A 24,641-nucleotide genomic window follows, 5' to 3' on the forward strand; every position below is an offset into this window, starting at 1 on the left:
ATGTTGTCTGTATTCGAGGTGTGTTGCTTCCTGTGAACAAAAGAATGGATTTGTGCAGAACATCCTACCATGATGTGTGGGGACCTACAGATAGCACATCAGCTGAGGGTTGTTGCAGCTCGCCGGTCTGGCCAGCCGTTGTCAAAGTGCTTTCAGGCCAGTCCCCACTTGTTTCTTAAAGAAGTGGGCAAGAAAATCCCTACTGAGAGGGTAAAGAGCTACCCTGGCTTACTGTGACACTTTGGAAAGCAACTGCTTTCATATACTGTGTCACCAAGTCACCTAACGTATGACTTCATTATCAGCAACTACAGAATATATAAATTAATTCAAATTACTACTACAAATAAGCAAAGCTACAGTTAAGTGAGGTCTGTCAGCTCTTACGTGTTGTACTTTGTTGTTTCTTGGGTCATTGATGATCAGGAYCACCTATATTTGTTTTTTCTTGTCTCCCCTCCCATCTTTGACTTTATGAACTCCTAGGTAAACTAATTTCTCCTGTCTTGTTGATGTCCACCACAGCGAGCTGTCCCTTATTTCACATTTTCCTCCATTTATTCAGTTTTCCAGCTGCCTCAATCTAGCCTAGGTTATCAGTGAATTAGTTTAATGCAAGTAATGTGTTCTTTGTTACAAGGCCTGCTTTTCTCTTCTCCTTGCTCAGCAAATACAGGACCAGGTTATTCTGGGAGCTACAATATGTCTGCATAACAACACCTGCCATTGGAGGAAAGTACAATGAAACTTGTGATGTTTTGCAAATACTTTTAGGAATCTTTGTGTTTTTATAATTGAATGTGGCATTTGTAATGAAAGAAACACATCAGTATGAATTAGAAGCAGAATTTTGCATTTGGGTGACAGATCTCAAATTATGTAATAAATCATAATGCCCAGATGCAATAAAGTATATTGGATCAAATCACATGTGTTTTGCTATCATTTTAAATTATAGCAAAGCTTCTAATGACATCCCTGTATATTGTATCCTGTGTGATCCAAGCTATTTACAGAAAATGCATTTCACATGCATTTTTGGACTGTTAGTGCTTGATAGTGTCTTTCTAGAAGAGTTAAGATCTTCCAATTTACAATATGCATAGTTTGCTAATAATGATCACTAAATGTGTACTGTATGACTACAGAAAACATAAAATATAAAGTAACCACCTGTATAAAYATAAATTAAAATAATGTACTTGTGTAAGGACTCTGTGTGTGTGTATGCAATTTTATGGAGGGGGGGAAAATCCACAATATGGCTAATTAAAGTGTGATGTTCCTCAGCAGTCAATTCTGTGATTACTTAACCGATTAGGAGGAGGTCTAGGTGGGGAGGTCCTGGTCTCACTCTGGTAGCACCTCAGGTAGCTTGAATTCTACATCCATAGAGAGGGAAGAAAACCCAGGCAATTTCTGTACGTGTCTTTCATTCATAGCCCAGGTTGCAATGTGGTGGCTGCAAGATACAGTGCATCTCTTCAAAGTCATTTGAACCTCGTTAGGATAYTTCTACTGTTCTTTAATTATCATGTGTGCTTTCTTGAAGAAGTGTATACTATATAGCTATTTTTTTGCAAAGATCAGAGCTGAGTGAAATTAAGAATTTCTAACTGAAATGATGACATTTCAACTCAAGAACTTTATTTTCTTTTGTTATTTCTTGCCTGCCATGTCAGTTCTCTTTACTGTTTTCTAGCCTGCATACTGCTTTTTTAATACCAATATGTAACAGTGGTTTCATTATTTTCCTATTTCTGTTGGCAAACTTCCACCTTTTTCTCTCCTGTTACATATGTAAGCATATTTAAGGAGCTAGAAATGAATAAGTATAAACAGTAGACTTTGTGACAGAAGAGACTTCATAACTCACCTGCAGCTTCATGCCTCACAAGTTACAGACTTTGAGCTCACTGGAGGGTGATAACTAATGAAGCGGAGTGCGCTGCCCGCTGCCCAGCCACGTCCTTGGCAGCCTCCTCCTGTGGAAGGATGCGGACTTGGCTTAGGCATAGTGTATCCTGTTTGTGTCAGATCATATAATGTGATTTATACTTGGAATTTTATATTGTTCAGGATTGAATGGCTAAAAAGCGCAAAACTATTAATTGCTATTGCTGTCAGTAAACAAAGCTAATACAGGAAGAACTTTGCATTTTATATGGTTATAGTAATAAAAATATTTTAAAAATGGCAAAGGTAGAAAGGTTGGAGATTTTCAAGAAAATGATCTTGAAGTTAGATATTTTCTAATACTTTCAGAGATTTACCTCTGAATGGAGATTTGCTAATCTTTTTCATAAACATCAGTTTTACAGGTGACTGTTACTAAATTTRGACTTTGTTTTTGGACGATTTTAAAAGTTAAATGTGTCCAGCCTTCCTTGATGCTAAGCACATGCAACCACTGGAAAAAGCATTGATTTTCTGTATTGATGTGGCTATTTCCGCCCAGGCCATCGAAGCAGGACATGTCTTTTATCATTTTGGCCCTAGGCTTCCCTAACTCTCGAGGAACAAATGAAAGAAGCACGCCAAGGGCAGTTCTGAATTAGCAAGGGAACTCTTTCTGTGCCTCTGCATCTGTGGACTTCTTTAATTTCTTCGCAATATAAATTACACATTGGATTACCATCTTAGTAATTAGAATAGGATCCAGATATTAACGTATGACTTACAGTACGAGTCTTCTTCTTGGAGTGCTCGATTTCTGCAAAATAGTAATGGAAGGGATTTATGATTATGGAGGAAGGTTGACAGGGCTGAAACCTTTACTAGTACTGGAGATGCTTTGTATGTCCAGAGGATGTTGTGCTTTGTTCTGTCAGAAGAAAAATGAAAAGGGATTAAAGAGAAAAATGCATTAGAACTATTGGATGTCATTTAAAGTTAGGGTAGGCCAGACTTGCACAATAATTCTATATACAGTCGTTCCAGGCATTTGGATTGAAAGCAGCTAGGGCACTGAGTGCTTTTAAATTCTGGTTACTTCACTCGTTAGCCTGTTGGGAATCTGACTGTTGTGGTAGCGAGGAGTGCTCTGAAATTTAATCTCCGGGAGACAGGGAACTATCAATAAAGATACAAGACGTCTACAGGACACCTTGCAAGACTGGATATTTTTCTCTGGAACACTACACAACACTACATTTTGCATAGGGCCATGTTCTCCTTGCTGTAACAGAGGAAGCGAATGCTTTATAGATTATTTGGTTGGCTTTTAACACACACACACGCACACACGCACACGCTATATGTATATAACCTGGACTTTTTTGAAGCTTTTGTGTTGACGAGAGAAAACACGAGTGTATCTTTAATAAGAATAAAATCTTAAATAAATGCTGTGTTGTTCTCCAAACTGCAGCCTTCCAGTAACGAGATTGTCCTCCTGCTCCCTCTTTATACTAGCAGATAAGATGAACTACTTATTTCAACTTTGTCRTAAACTGGATTTATTCTTTGGTTTGAAGCGGATCTGAATCACGTTGTCAGCATGCTCCTTTGTACTACCGTTCTTAAAAAAATCTTTATAGCTTTGTTGTACCCAGCCAAAGGCAGAGATAACACTGAGCCATTTCTAGTATGTATGTAATTTAAAAATCAGCAGAGAATATTTCTTGCACAGGAATCAATAAAGTATGAATATAAAATTGTCAAGTGATAGCAACTGTGTGATGCAGAGGATTAGCAACTTGTCCTTTTATTATCAGGGACTGGGTTCAAGCTTAGACACAACAAATCAGAAATATTGTTATGCTCCGTGGGCTTTAGTGGTATTGAGCGAAAAGAGCTAATGTGCATAATACTGTGGGCCAGCTGGGAAATATTAAGCACTCTCTAATCTCTTGCTTTTTGTTCACATCAGCTATGGATTCTCAGTCTAGTACCCAGTTGTTGATCACTGTACGTTCATTTTTGCCATCAGGAAAAGGGTACTTCAGAGCGAAAAGAATTTAATTTTAGTGAATTCATGTTTTTGTTGCGTTCATGTGCTCTTGAGGTAGCAGGTTTCCTTTTAGGTGTGCTTCCAGGCAGGATTTAGTCATACGCATTCGTAACGAGGTGAAGGGATGCACTGGGAGCGGGAGTGCAGGCGTGTGGCTGATCCCAGTTCGTTAGGGAAGGAAAGCAACCAGCACCTTGCTCTTCAATCGCTGACAGTGTTGGTTGCTATGGAAACCTTCCTAGGACTGATCTCCTTTAGTGCTTAAGTAAATAATCTGAAAATTTGCTGTTATTTTTCCAACGCTATCTAATTTTCCTTAGGACAAGCAAACTACAAACGGGTTCTATCGACCCAGCCTCCAGAAAAGATATTAAATAAAGGTTCAGTGTGCTGTGTGCATTTAAATATGCCTGTTTGCTTCCCTTGGAAGTGCACATACAAGGCAGGGCCTCGATATTCTGACTCGGCCTGGAGCTGCAGTTTTAATTGCAGCTGTGAAAGAATTATGAATTACCTTGTGAAACATTGGTTAATACCTCAAATAATTAGCTTTGATAAATAGAGTGAGCTGGGCACTCCTAAAACATTGCTTTGTTTCACCCGGGAGATTACTGCATTTCAGGGGTGGGTTAGTGATTCCTGTGCACACTTTGTAAATCGGCTTATAAGGAGTGCTGGGGTGCCTCCAACCAGCAGTACTCGGCAGAGGGGTACATGGCTTGCGTAGCTGCCTTACTGATCAGGGGGAGGGAAAGGTCTTATGTTAACATAGGATTGATTTCAACATGAGCAGTGGCAGTATTTAAAGAAGTGAGTATTTAAATAAGCCCTGATATAAAACAAGTGCTGCTCAGTAGAAGTGAAAAATGAAGCACCTCTACAGCTTTGCCAAGCAGTCTGCCTTGGTCTGGTATTCCTTTCCAGTTCGGTTCCACATAATGAAAGACAGAAATGTCTAGTCAAGCTATAATAATTAGACTGATCAATATTGGGTTCCTGAAAAAAACTCTTCACTCRAGGTTTTGTGTTGCAGGGTGGGTTTATTTCATATCCTCTGCAACATCCGTCATAGGACCAGGCTTACAGGGTTGCATCTATTTTAAAGTAGCAATGTGAGTCTTTAGGTAAACTTCTAAGGCAATACCTGCCACCTTCCAACCCCTGATGAAGCATTCCTAGTCTGGATAAACAAAATTCACGTCTGCTGGAGATTTTTCAATCTGCATGATAGCTGCTAGTTCATTATTCTGGAGATTTACATACAAAAGAAATAGAAAACCAGTAAAACTGCAGCACTGCTGACAGTGGCATAAAGATGAATGCTTAGTACAGCAAAATGATGGGTAATTTTGCTCCAAGTCACCTGAGCTGAAAGTCATTTTTATGTGAAAAAATCATTCAGAGATCTGAATTTTGGCTGCATTTCTAGTGTCATGCACTGCACAGGGTAACACAGGAGATTCAATTTATACTCTAGGAAACTAATTCCAGAATAGATTTTTGCACCAAGTACAATTTACCACACTGAAAGATAGAGAACAAAGAACTCCCAAAAGAGTTGACATGACGGTTTTACATAACCTTCTCTTCCCATGTTTGAATAACTTGTCAGAGATTTGCAAGCCTATTGAAAACTCTGTGTTCGTGTTCAAAAGCTTTATCAACTAGAATCGTGCATTTACCAAGTAAATTGTGCTCTTTATGGGATTTATGATATTTTTGTCATACCAAATTAATTGCCCCTTTTCTGCACATGAAAGTATTAATGTGTATGCTTAGGTTTGGTTAAGTGTTTTTTATTTACTTAGCCAAAGAAACATATTTATAGCTGTCCTCATCAGCACTGCAGGAAATAAATTTTTTACTGAAATTCCTTAAAAGTGATTGCATCATTTTGATTAATTAATAACTTTTGACGATGTAACTGAAAATAAACTCTCGTAAACGGTGTTTAGTACTGTTCCACTTTTCTACATAAAGTATAAGATATTAGGCTCCTCCTTAATAAGTTCATGTGAATTAGTCTTCTGATCCACATGTTCTTTTGACCAGTTTCCCAGAGTGGGGAACACTARTGCATAAAAAGGAGGTAAAAGCTGCACAAAAACTAAAGTTGATTGGATCAGTTGCCCTGATCCAATAAAGAATTGCTGTAATTCCCTGCAATAATTTCTTATGGGGAAATCTATGTTCAGTCACTGTAAGACTGCTTTTATTTTGATAGTTTACTTTTTTGGTTGTTTATATGTGTATTACTGTAGCATCAGTGGTCCTTGTGCTGTACAGCGGTTCAGTGTGGGACTGTGTGCCTGACTCCAGCTGCTAGGCAGCACTAGATGTAGCAGTGGCAGCATGGAATGTAACACCTGCATCTGGTGAAAACTTCCTTTTCTTGGATAATAACAACTATTTGAAGATTTGTAAAACTGTTGATATTAGAAAAAGCATAAAATTACCCACGTAATTCTATTTCTTATATCTGGAGATAGATGTAAAAACTTAAACTTTCTTATGCATAAATAATCTTTTATCTTTATTTGCTTTTAAGACTTTGCTGGCTTTTTATTTTTGCTCTAGCCAGTTATATTTTGTATAAACTGTTTAAGCTAGCATAAACTTGCGTATGATTTTTAACCTTTCCTTTGTTTCTGGAAAATAAATCCAAAAGTGAGGGGAAAAAAACAGTGTTTTTATCTGGGTTTCTCTCTCTCTTTCTCTCTTTTTTTTTTTTTTTTTTTGAATATTGGCTGTTGAACTCCCTAGGAGTTTAAACTAGAAACCCGAGGTGTTTTAATGAAAATAATTGATACTGTGTTTATCCGTTGACAATTTGCTGATTCCACACAGGAAAGCTTTTATTTAGAGAAACAACAGAACTTGCTTCTGAGGAATTGCTCTCTTTGCACACTTGATCTGATGCTTGTCACTATAAGCTGAAGATCAGAGTCTCTTTTTTTATTCTTACCATATAAAAGGAACTTCATCTTGCTAGTTCTGTTTATGTGTGTCACAGACTGTAAGCACAAGTTCAGTAGCTAGTAAGTAAGAATGTAGTATTTAGTTTGAAAAAAACCCACACTTTTTGGAAAGAGTTTGCTTATGAAAATGGGAGAGAGGAAGATTTTAGCATCTTGGTGCATCAATCTGTTTTGGAAAAAATATTAGAAAATAGGAGTGGAGGCTTTACAGTAGTACATGGTCATTTGTATGTTCTGCACAAATATTAACGCTTGAGTGCAGATTAGGTATTGGTGTATGACTATAGAGATTTGTCTGAATACGTGTGTTCTACACAGTTGTCTGTACTTAGGTATAGAGGAAAAAAAGAAATCAAGCAGATGAATGGTTTTATTTTCATATTTGGACTTGCAACTTGGTCCTTTCTCTTCCGAAACAAAACCTGCCATCCTCGYTCTGATGGGACAGGATTGCGTCAGTGGCAGGACTGCATCTGGGCAGAATCAGCACCCCAGGAGCTTCCTTCTCCAGCCATCAGTCCTTCCCGATTTCTAGTACCTCTGCTGTTGGTATGCAGCAGTCTCCTTCCCACAAAGCCCATTGGCTCCATTACTGTTTGCTGGGTAACGATTCATCCTTGGAGTCATCTTTCCTGTTYCCCTGATATGGTATGCTTTCTAAGGAACCAGGAGTGTGGCCTCCTCCCACATACAGAAATAGGRACAAGCTCTTTTCTTAGGAGGAAGTATCAATATTTCCATCTTTATAGCCACCGTGTAACAGCAGAAGGTCTGGAGATGGGCTGGTTTTCTCAAGAACTGAGCATGCTCTTCCTCTTTGATCTGATGTGATCATCACTGTATATATGTGACAGTTTCATGTGTTTGGAGTGCAACTGGAAGTTCAATCTGGGACAAATTTCCAGAGAAAACCAGTGAATAAAGTTGGTAGCTCTCTTTTCAGTGGGAACGTCCTATATTCTAGACTTTGTGAGATGTCTCCTTTTCTTTCCTTCTTCCCTTCCTTCCTTTCATTCTTTCCCATAGTTGTTTATAYTAAATATTATGTTATGGAGCTAAAACAAGGCAGTTCTATTTCTTATTTGTTATTGTTGAATATTACTGAAGAATGAATAAAAACATACAATAATGAAATTTGCAGTGGGCCTATAAATGGCTGATATCTTGCAGGGATTCAGTTCTACTTATCAGGTAAAGCAGCGGGTCTGTACTAGTAGGCAGAATAAAAAGTTGGAGTTAAACTRAAGGAATTTAGTATGTTTTACATAGAAATTGGAATTTCAGTACTCAAAAAAGCTACTTTTGAGTAGTTTTTTTGATGAAACCTTCATGTCCTTACCTTCTTGGTTACTTCTTTAGAAATACTAAAAGAATGGAACTAGGCTTTTCATTACATCTCTATGCTAAAAAGAGCTTGTGTGTTTGACTGTAGCAAACTGAAATAAAAGATCTTGGTGTTACAAACAATACAAATATGTACTACAAAAGTATCTTAGATGAACCTGGAGCTTGTCCACTTGGGGCTGTCACCATTAACAGACACACACATTGCTGTCCTGTTGGATTTGAGAGATGTCTGAAGTGTGGAAGTGTTGTCTCTTCACTTGTAGGTGAAAAAGTTCAGAAAAATAGAAAGCATGAGCAAAGCATCTGAAAATAACAAGTATTGTGCATGTATCACCAGGCAGACGCAAYGTGGCTTATAAATAGCTAGCTACTTTGTTTCCTAAAAAAGGATGTGTACAAGAGATGTTAACACTATTCCATATGGATCCGTTACTTTCTTCAAAAATGCAGGAGATTACATGAAACAATATGCCTGCTAAACCTCAAAGTGTAATAAAGCAAAGAAGAGAGCGAGCCATACATTATGGATAGTATTCTTGTAGATGGCTAGTTTATACACTCTACTACAACACAGGCAAAGCATACAAGTAAGCGTATTGCCTACAAGTAGAAAACAAGTAAGAGTATTGCCTTTTTCCAACGTGTATCCTTTATCAAATGTTAAATTTGTTTTCATGTTGAATGTTTTCCTTCCCTCTGTCCAAATTTTAGGAATTTCCAATTATTTCCCTACCCCCATCAAACCTTTTTTTTTCCCCTTGCTGTTCATTTACAGTTTTTTTTTTTTTTTTTTTTTTTTTTTTTTTATTTCTGTAAGCTCCTTTACTCAATTTTTTAAATTTGTGAAGCAGGACTCATTCTTCAACCTTACTCTTTCTTCTAGTGAGGAAAGAGTGTAAGGCAATGTTTAAAATAAAGCATTAGTTTCCCTTTTCAGTCCAACAGCTGATTCAGAACTACATGAATCTTTATGTGGAATTTGACTTGAATTGTCAGAGATGCACTGAGTTGTCATGTTCCTGTGCCACATTCATGCAGGTAATTCAATTGCACCCTGCTCCCGTTGCATGGTTGTGTTTGCTTATCATTGCTGCTAACTCAGGGCAAGAAATCTTAGCAGGGAAAGAGCCCTGGCAGCAGCGGGACAACAAGCACTCGCCCTTTCCTTCAGAAGAGGTGAGTAGAATTGGTCTGTCTTCTGGATTTCTAGATTAATAAACCATGCTTTACAATCTCTTACATAAATTTTGAGTAGCTTTTAGTAAACTTTTTAGACAGATCAGGAGGAAACTGTGCATTTCAGAAATTTTTGATTATTTGTATGCCAACAAATACAGTAMGTCTATTTACAAGAATGGAGATCCACAAGACTTAGCTATAGGATCAGATGACGACAGAGTGAACTGCATGTAATTGTCTTTTTGTCAGTCTTTAATCCATAACGTTTCTATTTGAGGTATTAATTAAGAATCATGAAGTTGAACTTACARTAAAGCTGATCCCAAATAAGACATTTGTTTGGATTATTAGTGACTAAGTTTAGTCAGTTTAAGAGTTGTGTTTCATTTAGGCTTTAAAGTCTCTTAAGAGAGCCCAGACTCACATAGCTGTCATTTTACATTAGGGAATCAATTCTTTTTCTTCATCTTTTATCTTTGGCCAAAATTGAGAGTTCGCAGTACTGGCAGGTTCAAGAACTGCTATTTTTGTTTCTCTCAGTACTTGTTTCTTAAAATAAAAGACACCTACCTAAAACTAAAATATTTATATTTTTTTCATGAAATAAGTGGAAAATACATACATTTTTGTTTCTCACAGATTTGAAACATTGGTAATGATAAATTTTATGAAATTAAATGTAGAACTTAAAAGGTTACAATCAATAAATCACCTCCTTGTCAGTAGATCTGAACCAGTTCAGATTATTTCAGGAAAATAATTTATTTCTTTATTATATAAAAATGTAAATTCCCATTCTTTTGCAGATAATAGTACTACTTCAAAATAAAGTGATTTAAGGGTATTGAGGGAAATTGAGGCATCTGAACTTGTCCATAAAGCAGAAATTACTTTTCTGAAAAGAATTAGCAAGAAGGAATTTTGGATAGTGCTTTACAGCTTTTTTTTTCACCTTTACTAGGATTTTTGGGGAAGTATGGCTTGGAAAGCTGTCTCACAGCTGTCTTTTCAGAAGTGGTATAATTTGAAAAAATAATTAACCAAGTCTATAGGGTTTTTTTGGCAGGGTAAAATTTGTGAGGATAGGCCAGATCAGCTAGATTTATGTTCTGTGGCCCAATCTCTTTGTTTTTTTTCCTCATGGCAGCAGTGGTTTGCTTGGCGTAACTTCTTTGTGTGTTTATAAAACTGAAGTCAGTTGAGAATAAAATGGAGCGTGGTTTTAAGCTTTATGCTAGATGCCAGCCCTAAAGATCCTTGCAGTACTGTCCACTTTGATCGCCTCCAGGCCACGTGGAGGTCAGAAGGATGCCAGTGTCCTAACCAGCCTATTGGCTCACGATTCCCCGCRTCACCGTTATCTGAGTTGTTGCGTTCTGTTCCCACTTCAGACAGAATCAAAATAATATATTCCTCTCCACTAATCATGTTCTTTTGCTAGCAGTTACGCTCCGATAGGAGTCTGCCACCACATTCAAATTTACTCCATCCTTTTTGTGCCCCACAACCGCCCAGAGCAGTAATACTCCCTCTTTCCTCAGTTAAGTTCTCCCTGTATTTTAGAGCCTAACAGGTCTCATTCTCTCCTGAGATGCTATGTACAAACAGYTGCTGCCATGATAAAGCTAAAGGCAGTTGAGGCTTTCCTTCACCATGATGCTGATGTTCTTTAAGTCTTGGATGTAAAAGATCCATAACGATGCTGACGGGTCTCTTTGTTTAACCCGTTTAATCTCCCTGCTGAGATTGCCAGAGAGGTTGGTGAACAGAAGCAATCTCTGTGACTTCAAGTTAATAAAATACTAACATTGTGGTGTGGGTGAACCTATCCAGTTGTTTTTAAAAGATATTGAAAAGTAGCCAAGGTTTTTATACTGCACAGTTTAGTGATGAAATGTCTTTCTTCACTTTAAGACTTCAGTTACATTTTATGTACTATCTTAAGATTTGGGGTAGTGTTTTGTTTGGTTTTGTGTCTCCTCTCCATATACTTGTAGGGTTTGTATTAATTATGGAAAATAATATATTATATATACTCAAATATACTCATATATTAAGTTTATCCAAAACTACTGAACTAGTATCTCTTCCTGGTTTTGGTCCTACAAAATCCTTACAATACTGGAGAGTTCATCTGGAAGAAGGTAAATGCTTATCAATGTCAATGCCAATTTTTTTTTTCTGTAAAAGTGCTGGAATTCAATTGACTAAAGGATTGCACAGATAAAAAACACTGATGAGAGTTTGTATTTTTCTGAAATGCCAAAGACAAACAAGCACTGCCTGACAAAACTAAATTCTGGATTACTATCTTATGTTAAACTATCACATTTGAAGTTAGCCAGGTCTGTGAGAACTATGATTGATTTTGACTATGAGATAAACAACAAGACCAAAAAAATTCATGTCAGACTGATTCTTTTGGGAGATGGTAAAAATATTTTCAATGTAATAAAAGTAAAATAGCTACTCATGGAGCATTGCTTTTTAAGATACATATTTAAAATTCTGTTTTTCTGCTTTGAGATTGTAAAATGAAAGGTGCTTTAATTGCTGAAGCATTATGAAGCACAAAAAGCGTCAGACAGTAGTCTTTTCTGGGTGATAGACATAGTCTATAGTTACTCTTCCCTGGAATAAGTGATAATGTTTGCTTTCATAGGAAGTGGTAGTATTTATCTAAGGCTATTTCCTTGTCCAGATGTAAAAAAATCATGACAGCTAACGCAGGATTGCATTGCAATGCAACAATCCAGTTAGGAGGAATACTTCAGTATGTACATGAACAGCTATGACAAGTGGCTTATATGCTAAATGCAATGCACTGTAAGTGGCTACAAACCGAACAGCTGTTGATCTCTATTGGTTTTACAGATCCTATTTTCTTTTTAAAGTGTTTGTATACTTTTTTAGTCTGTCCCTGTGCTGGTTGTCAGTCTTTAACTTGATTAAACAATTTGACATGACTTGATATTAACTCTTGGGAAATTCAAAAGGAATATATTTAGTCCTTTTGTTATACAGTTTTTATTCCAAGAAGAATCAATTTTTGATGTGCATTTTCAACTGAAATTAATTCTCTGGAAGCAGAGCCCTGCCTTTCTTTTGTTTTCGAACTGCATGAAGGAAGTCAGACACAACAGTCATAGGGCCATAAATGTAATATGTTACGAGAAGTTATAGGAGAATTAACGTACATTGACATACATTTCCAGTTATTGAATCCTCAGTCCCATTGCTGAGGCTCTATGAAAAGTAAGCTGGACATTTTACATAAGGTAGAGTCTTTGTATATATTAAGTGTGGTTCTGCAACCTTCACAATAATTGATTAATCAAGTTAATAACTAGATTTCAGTCTTAGAGCATACCTATTGGACTTAGTAATAACTATTAACCTTAATCAGTGTTCTTACTGTGAAAGAAGTCCTGTTCAGTGTTAGAAAATGCAGTGTTAGAATTGGACCAATTTACTAGATGTACCTTTTACAGGACTTCTTTTGGCCAAGTCTCACTGGAGAACTCCAGGCAGAGACTGTCTTGCATGACCTGCCCTAAACACATTCAGGAGAAGGGAAGAAAGCCATAATCACAGTGTGTGCTGTAGGGCATTACAGCGTACTCCTGCTCTGAACAGTCACCACACACAGTGTGGCCTGCCAAGAGGCCACTATCACACCTAAGCATACAATTACCCTAAGTGTGTGAATCATCTCATCCTTTTTCAATGAACCATTTAAGCACGTGTCCACGGTTCATGATTAGGTCCATATGAAAGCAGTAAGATGATCTGTGATTAAAGTTAAACATATGTTTATATACTTTCTTGAAGTGGAATGGAATTATTCAAATGCTTTAGCACTATGGGCCGCCTCACAGTACTTTGTTTTCCAGAATTAGCCATCAAATTCTCTGATGGAATGATTTTAAATTTTTTCTGTATGTGAGAGGTCCAAACTTACTCTTCTTAATTCTCTTATCTCACTGTTTTGGTCTGGATTTTGGTAAAAGCATTTAAACTGTGCTTTTAGAATGAATCTAACTGCTTACAGAGTAGAATTTGGCTAGTGGAGGTCTAGATTCTAAACTTAGAATTTGACCCAATAGTAACTAAGACATTGTCCATCAAAGCGTTCTTTCCAAAAAATAATTTTTGATAGTGTAATTGGTAGTTGCCTTGAGGAGGGAAGACCATGCATTGCCTTAATGGAAGGAAGAGGGACTTTATCAACCATACCGTTTAAAAACACTTTAGGCTTTGACTTGTGATACCATTTCTGTTCAGAAAACAATTTAGGCATCTTATGTACGTTTTCACATAACAATTACTTACTAGCAAAAGGTACTGATTTCAGTTCTTCCACATTTCTGTTTTGCTCTATTCATTCTTTGCTAAGTTTTGTACTGTACTAATCTTTCTTTTCTGTTACAAAACTTCATCAGACACAGTAAGAAAAGGCACTACCTTAAAAGGCCAATAAGGTTGTTCAAAATTATCCATTGTTGTTACTGATTGCTGGGAACTTCAGTTACTTGTTTTTTTCTTCAGATGCCTGAAATAGTTGTGCCTTATAAGTGCTGATTTCTTTCACTGACTAGAAAGAGAATATAGTCAAGAAGTTTAGATGTAGACATCTGCATTTCTGAGGTCCAAAGCTGTAGGACACACATCCCACTCTGGTAAAAGTTTTATACAGCCTTAAGGCTGTAGTCAAGGACACTGAAGTCGATGTTTTCAACAAACCTTTTTCTCTATCTACAATGTTTTACATAAACAAGGCTCTATCACTGATATCACTATATGCTTGCTCTGTTCTTACCCTCTATCATCTACTGTTTACCACTGCTGGAGCGATCTATTGGATTCAAATAGGTTTTGATCTCACCTAGTGCATTTTTAGGTCATAAAATAGGTAAAAGARAGTGTCATCCAGTTAAAGCTGTTTTTAAAAAGAAAGAACAAAAGAAAAAAATAAATGTCTTCCATATCTTGAATTTTATTGCGCAGTAAATACCCCAAATAAACTCCAAATAAAGTGCTTCCAGCCCAAGGTACTTATTTCTAAGAACTCCCTTTCCCTTTTCTAGCATTTATACCGTAGAGCATTTTAATCAATCTCAATTGAAGGCAAAAAAATAGAATGGAATGAGAAGTATCAAAATATTCTTTTTTTTTTCCTTACATACTTTTAGTATTATCTATATAGGATATAGGTTATAAACTAGGGGCTAAGTTTGGGCCTAAACCCCAAACAATAGGGACTGCTGAAATCCTTGTGTGAATTTTCTCTACAGACTGAATTGTAATTCCAACCCTAAATTTAGATACGGTAATGATAGTTTTTCTTCTTCACATGTCTCTCTTTAACCTGATGAAGGGACTGCTCCCTGTCCTAGAGCAAAACTATCTGTCAGTTGACACTAGATTCAAGCCAGATCTTGTAATGTTTTCTTAGATAGCTGTGCTGGAAAGAGGGGCTAGACACTAGGGCTTCTGACTGGTCTAGCCTGAATGCGTGTACAGCCTGGTAACATTTCACCAGTTGCAAATCCTTAGCAGCACTTCCTCTGGTCTCGTCTCCTAGAGGGGCCATCCTCAGGATTATGCCAAATCAGGGAAGAAGAGGGTGGAAGTTTTAAAGACATCTGCTTGACTTTTTAATATAACAGTAAAAGTATATCAAGTGAAAAAGCAATGAACTAACATTTTTGATTCCTTATGCCAGAATATGGGTGGGGAGAAGAAATCAGTAAGGGCTTTGTGGCCTCTTTCCTGCAGGATCCCAGCTAGCTCTGCTGCCTTAGTGCACTGGAGAATGCACACTGCATTAAATAGATTTGATGGAAAACATGTTTTCATTGTGCATCAACTTAGGATGTTAATTCTGGCTGAATCACATCTGTTTTCTGGGCAGCATTTACTAAATGCCACTGTTAGGCTGTAGCGCTCTTACAGGCTGTTATTGTAGGTAAAACTGTTTACCCGTTATTTGTGGTGCTTGTTTGGAGATAGATGATGGAAGAAGCATCTTAGGTAAAAACTAAATTATGTTACCAGTCCATAGTCTGTCAGTGTTTATAGATTGAGACAGTGGAAAATAATCTAAAAGCAAAATGAAGAGTTTTGACATTTTTCATTTTCCATACGGTTGTCATTCTCAATGATGTTTCATATTCTGAGGCTTAAAATCGATTCACATATTCTTTCCCAAATAAACATAACTTCTAGGTTGCTATTAGGTTTCTTGTTTTGTTTTGTGGAGCTACCTGTGGGTGTTTTCAGTTAAACATGTATCTGGGAACACTGTTCCACAGAAGATACCACAGAGAATGTGGTGAAATTGTAAAGGATGTTTGGAGGCTCAGTCGGTGCTGTAAGCAGGGGCATTCCTCAGCATCCCCCTCTGTCCTGCTTTGCCTTGTGTGTAGATGCCAACTAATACTTTCACTGGGAAGGAGTTCTTGAAAGAGGTTGGAGGAAGGAGGTTTTTAGGTGGTGCCCTCCGGGTGTTGCCCTCTGGGTTTTAGCTCACTCAGGCCCTTTCTGTGGATCTGTCCATCTTCCTATCGCCCTTCCCTCCTGCAAGAGAAGACCTGCCTCATCCCTGCTGACTGTGAAAGCAAGTCAGACACAAGTATGGTGAAAACAGCTGGTCCTGCTCCAAACTGCAGCAGTTGGCAGAGCACTGCTCCACAGGGACCTCCAAACAGTCCCTGACACAGATTTGCTACCCTCTATATTCCTTTTCTCCMTCCTGATTTATTTCGTTTTACCTCTCTCAAGCATTTAACAACCCACACTTAATTTACTTTTTCCCCACTGGTCCCTGTTTTGGTACATGTGCATGCAGTTTACTTATTCCTGCTACTGTTACCTAGGAAATCCTGGCCTTAAGTGCAGTTGCTGATAGGGTTACCTAGGGGCTGCTGGCCTTGCAGGAGACTGCTTGCAGGAGGTCCCTTTTCCTCAAATATCTGAGCGGTTTGGCCTTTTCTCACGTAACTCCGCCTTAGCCATCTGTGAAGTCCAGCTGTCCCTTGCAGCACTAGCAGTAACTTGTGTCAGCTTCTCAGGCTGGCATGTGTTTAACCCAGCAATTCTCTCCTGTGGCCTCCAGGAGTTCCTCTGGGCAGGGCGTTAGCTCAGCCTTGGGCTGGGACTTGGGAGCAGCCTCCAYGTTTTTACAGGTTCCTCCTCAGAGGTGCTGCTCCCACAGCACCCAACTGCCAAGGCAGCATGAATTTGCTCAGCCCCTCCAGGGCAGGTAATTGGGAATTCACTGGGGACAAGTATTTACCTAGCAAGTAACCATAGCCACAGCTACTTCTCACTCCAGGGAGACCTGGCTGCTGCTGGCTGCCCAAGGAGCGTCAGGGTCTCTGTCCCACCTGAGGCTGTTCTTCCATGTAACATCGGAGTGCAAGGCTGTATAGCTCAGTGCAGGTCCGATGGAGGAGCGTAGTCTGGCAGATCACAAAATAAGGGGTATGCAATGTGGAGTTCTGTTGTCTTGCTTGGTGGTGATACTCAGCGTATGATGTCTCCTGTAGCAGAGAGTTATCGAGACGTCCTAATCAGCAGGAAGGCAGCTGGTAGAAATGACTCCAGGAACATTTCAGAATGAATTTGAATGAGCAGGCTGAGCTTATGCTGGATCAGCACTTTATTTTATATGAGTGTACTGGTTTTGATCCAGTGCTGTAAGCTTTAAAGGCAGATTTACCTTACTGTCAAGATACAAACTTCAAAAGCTATTTTTGATTGAAGGAAAGTTTAGTGTGATATATGCAGAAGAAAAATCATTATTAAGGTATTTTAAATTTGGCCTGTGAATGGAAAAAAAATTTGTGGTACAGACTCCTAGGGCTAGGGCTTCTTTTGTTTGAGTTATTTTAGCCAAAGTATGATTTCTCCCCACACATTCACCAGAAGAAAGCTCTAGTCGATTCTGCCAGGATTCCTTCTGTGGTTGATTTAAAACTCTCAGATCTGCACAAAACAGCATGACATGCATAAGCCAGACACCATTATTTAATTTCAGGAAGGATTTCTAGGCTTGATAAAAAGACAGACAGAAAAGTCAGATCCAGAAAGAGGACATGAAGACCAGCCTGAGGAGGAGAACGGATGCAAGGAAATAGACGTTAGGATCAGGGGAAGCTAACGGAACAGAAGGCAGAGAGGAAATGAAACCAAAAATCTCAGTCTTACCGTGCTGGCTTGCCATTTTTCTTCTGCCTGTCTTTTAACGGGTTAATACACATCAAAATAGGGGGAGGAGTTTTTGAAAAAGAGTAAAATACCAATTCCTGTCATGGCAGGTGTTTTTATTGTTTCTTATGTTTTGCATGTTACTATTATGCTTCCAGTTCTATAATTGGTAGGAATCTAAATACATTGCGTAAAGCTTTGTCTTCCTAAAGCAGTAAKTTACATTTAAACTCTTCTTGAGTGCATGTTTTATCTTTGATGTCCTTTAATTAGTAATGAGTGCTTTGAGTAGCACTCATTATCAGATGTTATCACTGAAAGCAAAGCACTTTCATACTACTTATAATTTTCTTCACAAGTTTTCTTCAGGGTGAAATATTTAATAATTTGTCTTATTAAGGTAATCTACATTTTTTTAAAGTTATTTTTAGAAGTCAAATGCAAGAACCTCAAATTTATAGAGGCATTACAAATAGATGTGATACTGTTGACTTGACACAGAAAAAGATATTTAAAATGTTTTGTTATGTGTGTGCACATGGTCTCCTCTGCCACTACTCTCAAGAGGGTTTATCCACTAGCTGAATGACTTTGCTTATATAGCTCTCAACAAATAGTGTATTGCCTCTGGAATCACGTTTAAGGGGAAGCATTGCGAGAGTCCTTGCTCCTCCCTCCTTTGAGTCAGGGAGCAGAGCGGTCTCTCCAGAACGAGGGAAGGTTTGAAAACCTCACCTTGCCTATTAGGGCTGCTGAGTCCGTATGTTTAATGCATCATGAACATCACTGAGTCCATCAGCTCAGCTTCCCTCTACTTCACTTCATCCTTTTCAGTTATTGTTAGTCTTACAAAGATACATAGATTCATGTACATTTATTTCCAAGTTACATTTCTGTTTCCAAAAATTGTATTTGTGTGTATACTATATTCTGTGTAAATTACATTTTGGTATTTCTAGATTTTAGATAAAGCTAGTATATGAAATAAATGTGGTATTTTACTACTACTTAATTTTTGTTGAATAGTTTATATTTTATTAGAAAGAAAATCGTAACTTCTTTAAAATTGTTCTCATCTGACATGAACAGGCTTTCTGTATTCTTACATGTTAGAAAAATTGTGCAAAAGAACAGAATTATAACACTGAAATATAGCAYTAGCTGTTTCAGCACTTATCTCGTATCTCCTTGCATTTTATCAGAAGGTCTATTCAATCTCTAAATGCTAGGAAACAGTTTTTGAGAAGCATGTCTGTGTTTGTATACTCAGTCAGCAGTGACAAAATCACATTGCCTGGACTTCCTCAAAAACAGCAATTTCAAAATTTGATTCCTTGGAGAACAAAACATCCATTTAATATATTACCACGTTTTCAGTAGGGCTGTGTGTTTCCAGATTAATTTACATTTTAAATTGCTCTGAAAGCATTAATTTACTGAGCCAACATGGGAATAGCAGAGGAAAGAGCTACTCAGCTTGTAAATGGTACCATCTAGCCTAAACGTAGACATGCTGAATGGCATCATATATAAAGACTAATTGTCTTACATATTTTGTAACCAGCCATGTCAGAAATGTTTAGTTGTACAATTTGCATCATTATCTGTAACATATATGATAAACGTTGGTAAGCAGTATAAATAAAATCAATGACTTTGAACCAAATCATCCCAGTTCAAAATTGCATTGCCAAAATTATTCAACTGGTATTAAAAAATGATATTAGAAAATGTTAACACAGCTATGAAGAATGAATTCTATGGAATTTTTGTAAGTATATTTAAAGCCTGAAAATATTATGGACATCAAATTGAAATTAATTATATTTATGAAGATTGAATTCTTGCTGCTGCCAAGATGTTAGTGGGCATTTCTAAAGTGTAATTTTCTGGAATTCTGTTGCAACTCTGGTAAACTAGAGTACATAAATAAATTAATCTCAAATGATGATGATAATAGTTTGCTTACCTAGTAATAACTTTGCTCCTGGTTGCTTTATGTCCCTTTTCCATCTGTGTTTTGCACTTTTAGTAAATGAAATATTTGCTCATCTTTGGTCCTTATTACTTGTTTGATGGGCAAACAAATAGTAATTGTTGGATCCAGTTGGCTCTTAATCATTACGGCGAAGAATAGAGGAATGTAAATGAAATTCCTCACCTGAGAAAACTCAGTGACAGAACTTCCTGTAAGAAACTCCCATACTTGCAGAGTATAAGAAACTAATTACTGGGCGATATCTTAAAATCCTTGTATCTTTAATCGTTATTTCTGTTGTTCTCATGAGGGCTTCCAGCCCTCTCTGTCCTGTGGTGGGTGATATGATCTGGTGATTTGAACTGGAAAGCAAGAATCAAGTTCTTTGCAGATTGTGCCAAATATTTCCTTTCTGATATGAAGCAAATAAGGTAATCTCTAAAGCTGTTTTCAATTCATCTTAATTTCAACATCATAGGGGAGTTGTGAGAATTAATTCATTAATACTTGCAGTGCTTTGAGAACTGAAATGAAAACTGTTATAGAAATGCAATTTATTAACATTTTTAAAGTGTGAAGTGTTAATAACTCTGTTGCATTTCCTTTAATAATTGCAAAGTAATATATCTAGTCCCTTTTGTAATTAATGTGGCTTTGAGTGCCAGATGTTACGGATGATAGTTGCTGAGAATGATTAGAAGTCTTCAGTAATTTTGCTCTAAACCCATTGTTTGGATATAGTTATTTTTCTTACAAAAGTGTTGAACAGAAACATGAATCTACATACAAAAGACAGATGCAGCTCTCTGATAGCAAGTTCAGGTGAAAGCATGAGCATAGCAATACTTCTTAATTTTTAAGATCTTTAAGTTACTGAGAACTAGTTTTTCAGAAAGCAGTTGGGTAGTTGAATGTTATTTTAGCATAACACTTTGTTTTGTCTAACTAGAAGAATATGATACAAATCTGAGAACATCTCTGGATAGGAAGAAATTACTTTATGGCAACAGGCATAACCCCCCCCCCCCAAAAGAAATTTCAAGGTCAATATTGACATTTTTCCCAGAAAAATAATAAAGACTGATGACACTAAAAATAGTACTTGCAAATGCTAAACGTTCCACATGTCCATGCACACATTCTGCAATTCACATTATTTTTGAGATAGCAAAAATGGACTTACCCCTTCAAGTGACTTTGTTAAGAATTTTTCTTCAAGTTCCTTTAGGTTCTATTGCTTTTTTTTTGTTTGTTTTTTAATTTAGAATTGAGTGTCAGACATTCGATTCCTATGAAACCTGTGAAGATACTTTTAAGTATTCCTTAATTTTTACATATTACTAGCAACATGCATAGTATTGTCATAGTTCACCCTTGCCACATATATTCAACAAGACATTTATTGTTCAGGTGAATGTGCTTTTGGGGGAACTTAAACATGAGTTGATCTTGATTTTTAAGGCATTAAAAGATGCAATGGCATTAAAGTCCTCAAGTAACATAATCTGTAAGATAAATTATATACAATGAGAAAAAAATGTTACTCTAAACATGTTGGAAGGCAGTGTAATATCTGAGATCAGGCAAGTCATAACATTGATACTGCAGCTTAGAGATGGTTTTGCTGTTATTTCTTTCATATGCAAACCCAACAAAACATTATTTTACATTTGCAGCTTTGGTATTCTGAAAATGTAGAAGTCAAGTATGTAGGCCATTTTTCCCTTAAAATCTTGAGCAATTTTCGTGAATTCCCGTGAGACTTGCTGGAAGCCAGCACCAAGAGGTTTGGTGCTGCTGCTTTTAGTAAGTTGAGCATGGTGCAGAATTTTTCCAGCCTCTGTTTACCTGGCCAGGGCTCAAGCTTGGGGCTCTGAAAGCTGAAGATAATTTTAATGGTGCTGCAAAATTATCTAGAAGAAATAAAATGTGGCTTTCTGAGGTGCTGAAAACTGTTTTTTACGACAGGATGATCCACATACTGCTGTGGTCCTTCTATGTCATGCCTTAGCTTCATTCAGGCTGCTTATGGCAAAACTTGTTTTTGGCCCAGCTTCTGTCTGCAGCAAACAAGTCTCTAATTGAATGTATGTCTGGCTTCATGCATGTGATTGGATGCTTTTCTACTTTTACAGCTAGACCATATAAACTGTGCTTAATAATTGATGTTAGTGTAACTAAATGTGGTATCAGGCTGCATCTTGTTAAGAAATATTGTAATTACGTGCAATGCCTCTTTCTCATGAAAGAAGTTACTGTTAGGCTGGCCTTTATTATGCTCGTTTCTAAAGTGCTGTGTAGGAGTATTTTGCAAACTCATCCGTAATAGAGCAGATGTCAGAGCTATGCCTATCCATTAATAAAATCTACTGGAAAAAGAGGCAAGTTTTATGAAGTACTCTTGTATGGCAAGCTCCATGATGCCAGAAAATTGAAGTGAGATTCAGTTTAACCTGCTTTTTTGGTAAAATATTTGTATATAAATTCAGGAAAAAAAACAGTATTTGTAAAAATACATGATGAATTGTTTGAATTTCATATTGGCTTTAATAAAAATGTGGTGGTTATATGTTCCCTTTGAAGTATATCCCCAACTTCATGCATGTGAGGGAGCTGTATGATTTAAAAGATGAACATATGATTGTTTGCTTTGATGAAAATGATTTAACTACTTGTAAACTGGAGTACTAAGTCACCTTACATTTGGGTCTGAATGTACTATAGGGCAGTCTTATCTGTGCAGAGGTTTAGAAATAGATATAGCTTCATTTACTGGTTGCCTTAGTCTTTGCCATTAGAGAGTCCTGTGCAGCCGGTCAGGTTGTTATGTGCAGTGAGGAGAGCAGTAGATAATAAAACGGTAAGACCTGCTTTATTCTTTTCAGGTTGGTTCTGTAGCCCAGCCGCGATGAGGATGTTGCTGCGTAGGAATATATTGCTCTGACATGTCGGTCTACAATAGACTGCTGGCGTCGTTCACTCGCAGGTGTGATCGATCAATAAAGTAAGCAGATAGGAAACAAATATCCAACCAGAACCTATGTTTTTGTTCTGAACAGAACAGGGTTTTCTCTCAGGGAGTTTGTTTCTGTGCCTGCAGTCTGCTGAAGGCAAGAACAGTCTGTGAGACTTATCAAAGAATTGCTTTATGGTTTCTTATCCCATTGAAGGGTGTCTGATGAAATGAGTGTAGACCCCTGTTTTAGGTTTTGGGGAAAGAGGGCTGGTCACAGCTAATGCCTCCTCTTGCAGACAGTTAGGCGTGTTAGGTGTGTTCCAGGCCTCTATGAAAGAAGCCTTGATACATCTCAGTTTTATGCAGAAATATTTTATATGAATATAATTTGTTTCTTTCTTGTTTGTCCTGTGAAAGGACCAGTTACTTAATTCAAAATTAAAATACTTGTCTTCATGATGAAAGCATTTTCTCTTCTCATCTGGGTAGCCAGTGCTTTCAACGTGAACAGATTACTGCTCTTGCCACCCCCACGTGCTAGTCATCTGCTTAAATTGAACATATTCCTGTAGGGAATATGTAGTGCTACATATGTTGCTAGAGCAGCCTAGAGGGGGTTATTTAACATCTTTGTGGCCTCCTTGGTGTGTGTCCAAGCTGCTAATGAAATACAGCTGTGTCTGGGGAGCAAAGAGATATTGGGAGCACCTGGGTARGGTGCAGTACAGGAGGCTGGGAGGTGTTGTGATCACATCATGAGAAAACTGCTGGGGAGAGAAATGCAGGCCTTTGGCTCCTCTTAAGGAAAGGTTAAACCTCTGATGGTAAAGGGACAGATGAGCTGGAGCTCTAGGGATCTAGGAGAAGGCTCAGTATAGCAGCTCTGATCTTTTGGATTTTGAAGTATCTTTTCTCCTGAGGGAGAGGAGCTTGGCAATTTAAAAACATGGAAGAGGCTACTAATGGCAGAGAAACTGCTGCAGCAGGCCTGGAGGCTCACATTGTAACTCAAGCATGAAATGAGTGGCCTGTGGCTTCTGTGGTACGTAAGTGTTATTTTGTGCTTTGGTGGTTGTGTCTYTTTTTTCTCTAGTTAAAGCTGTGCTCATCCACTGACCTTAGGCCCTATACTGCATCTAGGATGCTTTATTTGGCCTTCAGCCTTCCTTCCTTGAAGGTCTCTTATGCTGAAGCAAGGTCTGGGTGAATTGCTGCGGTCATGGCTAGCTGTGGGGTCCTCATATCATGTGGTAAATGAGAGCCTGTTCCTGTCTCTGGAGAGAGTTACAGCAAAGGTAACAGCAGGAGGAAATAGGCATCAGTGCAATTTGTGTAACTCACTGCTACTTAAAGCCTGTTAAAGCCTGTGGGGGGAAAGACTGGCAGTAGCAGTCAGGAGAAAACCTTACAGTGGGTGTGTGTGTGCTGTGACAGAGTACCGAAAGCTTCTCCCTGTGGCTTTGCTAATGGTGCTTTAAGTAAGATGAAGACAGCAAACTGGTGGCTGTGTTCTGCCTTGCTGCTAGTCTCATAGCTCCAGTGTTACCTGCCTGTGGCACAACTGCAGCCAATGCAGTTGCAATGCAAATAGGACTGAACGGGTGCCCTACGGCTACTGCAAAGTGTAGTTACATGGACAGCAGGCGAGGAAAATTCAGGATTCAGTATGTGACACTGAACAGTGGTGTAGAGGCTCTGTTAAAAATTTAATGCATCGGCTAAATGCAGCTCCTGAAATCACTAATGCTCCTGCTGACATTATTCTGATGGTGCTGAGTAAATATTGACATTAGTAAAATTTAGAAACTAATAGGTGTTGATTTGTGAAAAATCTGGTAAACTGCTAGGATAATATTTTAATCTTTTCATTTTGCTGCTTTCTTAGTGACTAATGAAGTATTACTATAGTACCCTTCATCACAATGTCTAATGCGATGAAGAGATCTGCTGTCCAGTGCCAGACTGCAGGYGTTACCAATGAAGCATGTGGCTGCTTTAACTTTGATGGGCAAGAGCCTCCCACCCTTGGGGCTCCCCAGG

At 37.9% G+C, this 24,641-nt stretch overlaps 1 protein-coding gene across 1 annotated transcript in view; it reads left to right on the plus strand.

Annotated features, from left to right (window-relative positions):
* The window catches only part of NRG3 (neuregulin 3), a gene marked incomplete at its 5' end in the record, with an annotated part of 396,892 nt that overhangs the window by 78,407 nt on the left and 293,844 nt on the right, over window positions 1-24,641 (plus strand). The window lies entirely within an intron of this gene.

The sequence above is a fragment of the Rhea americana genome, unplaced genomic scaffold (assembly GCF_003343005.1).
Source record: "Rhea americana isolate MKP2758 unplaced genomic scaffold, rheAme1 scaffold_86, whole genome shotgun sequence".
NCBI classification, from domain to species: domain Eukaryota; kingdom Metazoa; phylum Chordata; class Aves; order Rheiformes; family Rheidae; genus Rhea; species Rhea americana.